Source organism: Herpailurus yagouaroundi, unplaced genomic scaffold (genome assembly GCF_014898765.1).
Source record: "Herpailurus yagouaroundi ecotype Mexico unplaced genomic scaffold, PumYag 215, whole genome shotgun sequence".
Classification (NCBI taxonomy): domain Eukaryota; kingdom Metazoa; phylum Chordata; class Mammalia; order Carnivora; family Felidae; genus Herpailurus; species Herpailurus yagouaroundi.
In genome coordinates this window covers 7,858,657-7,863,995 of record NW_024412446.1, presented here as the reverse complement: position 1 = coordinate 7,863,995, position 5,339 = coordinate 7,858,657, and the positions used below count along the sequence as shown (strand labels likewise).

Genomic DNA, 5,339 nt, shown 5'->3' with positions numbered 1-5,339 from the left:
CCAAACAAACAAAAACTGAAGGAATTTGTCACCACTAAACCAGCCCTGCAAGAGATCCTAAGGGGGACCCTGTGAGACAAAGTACCAGAGACATCACTACAAGCATAGAATATTATTTTTAAAAAGTTTTTTTTACATCTATTTACATGGTGTATTCAAACACAACTGAACATAACAGAAAATCAGGTAACTGTGACTTTAAGCATAAGGACATTAATTGTTGACTTAATCAGATGTCATTCAGCAGCTCACTGTTTTTCATTAAGTACATAGCCTGCTTCAATTGTTCTTTATTAATTTTTTGTGCTTGTACCCGAGGCTCACGAGATAGCTATTGTAGCTCCCAGCATCCTTTTAAAGGAAGAGATTTGAGAACAAAGGTGATTTTTCCTCTTATGGTTCTGTTTTATTATATAAGAATAGAATACCTCAGACTTGCTACTCTAAGATTTTCCTTTATATTTCATTGGCCTTATTAAGTTGCATGTCTACCCCTAGACCAGTAACTGGTAAAGGGAAAGAGAATTACTATGAATAATTTTGACTAATCATAAGTTATTCCTTCATGTTAGGGGTTAGAACAAGTTCTCTGGGGGCACCTGGGTGGCTCAGTTGGTTAAGCGCCTGACTCTTGGTTTCAGCTCAGGTCATGATCTTACCGTGTGCGTGAATTTGGGCTCTGCACTGTGCAGAGCCTGCTTGGGATTCTCTCTCTCTCTCTCTCTCTCTCTCTCTCTCTCTCTCTCTTCTCTCTCTTTCAAAATATATTAATTAATTTTAAAAAAGAACAAGTTCTATGGTATCAAGTGATTTCCACCTGCTACAGAATTGAGGTTTAATTGTCAGGCAAAAAGGTGAGTAAATTTCTGCCGAGTAGGCAGTAAAGAGAGTCTACTCTCTCTTGAAGAGAGGCTTGTTATTTCCAGCCTCTTCCAGATTTTCATTTTAAAAATGCAATATGGGTGCCTGGGTGGCTCAGTCGGTTAAGCGTCCGACTTTGGCCCAGGTCATGATCCCGCACTTCGAGGATTCAGGCCCAGCGTCAGGCTCTATGCTGACAACTTGGAGCCTGGAGCCTGCTTCAGATTCTGTGTCTCCCTCTCTCTCTGCCCCTCCCCTGCTTGCACTCTGTCTCTCTGTCTCCCAAAAATAAATAAATATTTTAAAAAAATGTTTAATGCAATATGGAGTGGGGCACCTGGGTGGCTTAGTTGGTTAAGTGTCCAACTTTGGCTCAGGTCATCATCTCACGGTTCGTGAGTTTGAGTCCTGCATCCGTCTCTGCATTGACAGCAGACAGCCTGCTTTGGATCTTCTGTCTCCCTCTCTCTCTGCTGCTCCCTCTCTCTGCTGCTGCTGCTGCTGCTGCTGCTGCTGCTGCTCTCGCTCTCTCTCTCAAAAATAAATAAACATTTTTTTTTTAATCTTTAAATGCAATATGGAGATATTAGACCAAGAGAGTAGAGTAAGAACAGGCACTTACATTCCCTATCTACTAAAATACCTAGAAATGACTACAAAGTGTGTGTGTGTGTGTGTGTGTGTGTGTGTGTGTGTGTGATATAAACATGAGAAAACTGTCAATCATGGCAATTATGAAGGGGGTCTTGAGTAGTCAGAACTTTTGAACTTTTCTGAAAAATGTAAGATAGGGAGAATCAGATTGATTGATAAAACTATAGGATTAAAAAAAACAAGAGAAAATCACTGTGAAATTGGGGGGCAACTTTGAGGCACCCCAAGTTTAAAGGATGTGGATATGGGTAGCAGGGGAATCACTGACCATTTGTGTACCTTCATCCCCATTTGAGCTAACCATCAGGCATCAGAGGTGTTCACCCCTGTATTGGGACAAGCGGGTTTGGACTAGAGAGGCAGGATAATGCCTCTACATAGAGACAAAATGAATTGCTGACAGACTTCACTATTTAAAAATAAACAATAATAGTTTATTTTAAAAAAAGAAACTAGGGGTGTCTGGGTGGCTCAGTCCATTAAGCATCTGACTTAGGCTCAGGTCATGATCTTTAAAAAAGAAACTAAATGAATCCAAAAAAAAGAGAAATCACTTGGGAATGAAAGAGAATTACTGTTGCCAACAAAACCATCAATACATTGACTTGAAGATCAGAAAATACTGAACAACTAACGAGCAAACTGGAATGCTAAGCCAAAGCAGATAAAAAAAGGCAAAGAGAAAGGAGGATAGATCCAGAACTTTTAATATTCATCTTATACAAGTGTTCAATGGAGTGAGTCAACAGTATAGAGACAAGGAAATATTCAAAGAGATAATGCAAGAAAATCTTGTAACCCTGAAGAAAGAAACAAATCTTGCACTTTAAAAGGCTTACCAAATGGAATTTCTGTTTGGAATGATGAAAAATTGCTGGAACTAGATAGTGGTGATGATTGTACAACATGTGAATTTACTTAATGACACTGAACTGTACACCCCAACATAGTTTAAATGGTAAATTTTATATTATGTGTATTTTATCACAATTTTTTTTAAAGCACCAAATAATCAATGCAAGATACATGATTAAAATACAAAAGTCTTTTGAGGAAGATGCAGTCGGCACTATAGTAAAGCTCTGGACATCTGGCTCCTGCTCCTGACTCACTGCTGTTGACTGTCTCAGAGGAACAAGTTGATCAGGAAATCCACTGCAGCCATGGCTTTTAAAGATGCTGGGAAGACACCCATGGAACCAGAGGTGGCAATTCACCAAATTAGAATATTCTAACAAACCACAGTGTAAAATCTTTGGAGAAGGTATGTGCTGGCTTACTTGATCAGAAGAGCAAAAGTAAAGAATTGCAAAGTGAAAGGACCAGTTCAGATGCCTACCAAAACTTTGAGAATCACTGTAAGAAAAACTCTTTGTGACGAAGGTTCTAAGACTTGGGATCATTTTCAGATGAGGATCCATAGGGGCGCCTGGGTGGCGCAGTCGGTTAAGCGTCCGACTTCAGCCAGGTCACGATCTCGCGCTCCGTGAGTTCGAGCCCCGCGTCAGGCTCTGGGCTGATGGCTCAGAGCCTGGAGCCTGTTTCCGATTCTGTGTCTCCCTCTCTCTCTGCCCCTCCCCCATTCATGCTCTGTCTCTCTCTGTCCCAAAAATAAATAAACGTTGAAAAAAAAAATTAAAAAAAAAAAAAAACAGATGAGGATCCATAAGCAACTCATTGATTTGCACAGGCCTTCTGATATCATTAAACAAATTAGTTCCATCAGTATTGAGCCAGTTGAGGTTGAAGTCACCTTTGCATATGCTTAAATCAACATTTTTAAGAAATTGTTTATCATTTGTTAGATAGATAGATAGATAGATAGATAGATAGATAGATAGATAGATGATAGGGATAGAGATATCCTGGGTACTAGCAATAACTGATTAAAAATATAATTTTTCAAAATTTCTTCTTATAATAGCAACAAAACTTGAAAATATCTAGAGATAAACCTAACAAAAAATGTGTTAAGACCAATATGAAGAAAACTATAAAAATTTGGCACTGGAATAAGGATAGGCATAAGTAAATGTAATAGAATTAAAAGTCCAGGGGCGCCTGGGTGGCTCAGTCGGTTGAGTGTCCAACTTTGATTCAGGTCATGATCTCAGAGTTTGTGGGTTCAAGCCCCACATCGGGCTCTGTCCTGACAGCTCAGAGCCTGGAGTCTGCTTTGGATTCTGTGTCTCCCTCTCTCTCTGCCCCTCCCCCACTCATGCTCTGTCTCTCTCTCAAAAATAAACATTAAAAAAATTTTTTTAAAAAGAATTACAAGTCCAGAACTAAACCCATATGTCCATGACCAACTAATTTTCGACAGAGGTGCCAAGGTCATTCAATACGGAAAATTTTTTCTCTTCAGCAAATGATGCCTATAACAACTAGCCATCCACATGGGGAAAAAATTAAGTTGGACCTCTACCTCACATCCTATACAAAAATTAACTAGCTATCCCTAACATACATATAGAGAACATTTTACCCAACAAAGTAGAATTCACATTCTCCTCAAATGCACATGGGATATCCTTCAGATAGACCATATGTTAGGCCATAAAGCAAATCTCAATAAACTTAAAAACACAGATATCACATAAAGCATCTTCTTTGACCAAAGCAGGATGAAGTTAGAAATCAATAACAAAAGAAAACCTGGAAAAATCACAAATCTGTGGTAATTAAAACATACACTCTTAAACACAAATGAGCCAAAGAAGAAATCAGAAGGGAAATAGAGAATTCTTAGAGATGAATGAAAATGAAAACACAACATACCAAAACTTATAGGATGCAGTGAATGCAGTGCTCAAAGGGAAATTTATAGGTGTAAGTGACTACATTAAAAAAAAAAAATCAAAATCAATAACCTAACTTTATATCTTATGGGACTAAAAAAAGAAGAGCAAAATAAACTCAGAACTGAAGCAGAAGGAAAGAAATAATAAAGATTAGAGTGGAGATAAACAAAATAGAGAATAGAGAAACAGTAGAGAAAATCAATAAAATCAGAAGTTAGTTCTTTGGAAAGATCAACATAATTGACAAACTTTTAGCTAGACTGGCAAAGAATAAAAGAGACACAAATAACTAAAACAAAAAATGAAATTGGTGCCTGGGTGGCTCAGTCAGGTGACTGTCCAATTCTTGATTTGGGCTCAGGTCATGATCCCAGGATTGTAGGATCAAGCCCCGTGTCAGATTCTGTGCTGAGCTTGGAGCCTGCTTAAGATTCTCTCTCTCCCTCTCCCTCTGCCTCTCTGTCCCTCTCCCCAACTCATGGGTGCTCTCTCTTCAATAAAATAATTAATTAAGAAATGAAAATGGAAACATTATCACCAATCTCACAGAGATAAAAAGAATAACCTAGAATAAATGGACAAATTCCTTGAAACGCAAAAGTTATCTAAACTGACTCAAAAAGAAATAGAAAATCTCAACATACTTTAGCAAGTAAAGAGATTGAATTAGGAATCAAAACTCTGCCAACAAAGAAAAGGTCTGGACAATATTGCTTCGCCAGTGCAATCAAACATTTAAAGAATTAAAATCAATCCTTACCAAGATCTTCCCAAAGAATTGAAGGGGACAGAATAATTTCTAACTCATTCTATGACGCCAGCATTATTCTGATATCAAAAGCAGATAAAGACATCACAAGAAAAGGAAATAGAATGAAGGGGGAAGAAAAAACACATAATCATCTCAATTGATGTAGAAAAGGTATTTGACAGAACCCAACACCATTTCATGATTTAAAAATAATAAAATAAAATGAATAAAATAAAATAAAATAAAATAAAATAAAATAAAATAAAATAAAA

At 37.6% G+C, this 5,339-nt stretch overlaps 1 protein-coding gene and 1 pseudogene across 1 annotated transcript in view; one reads left to right on the top strand and one right to left on the bottom strand.

Annotated features, from left to right (window-relative positions):
• The window catches only part of EFCAB5 (EF-hand calcium binding domain 5), a 218,896-nt gene that overhangs the window by 154,316 nt on the left and 59,241 nt on the right, over positions 1 to 5,339 (bottom strand). The gene's annotated exons all lie outside the window — the stretch shown is intronic.
• Positions 2,212 to 3,284, top strand: LOC121017262 (40S ribosomal protein S20-like; annotated as a pseudogene).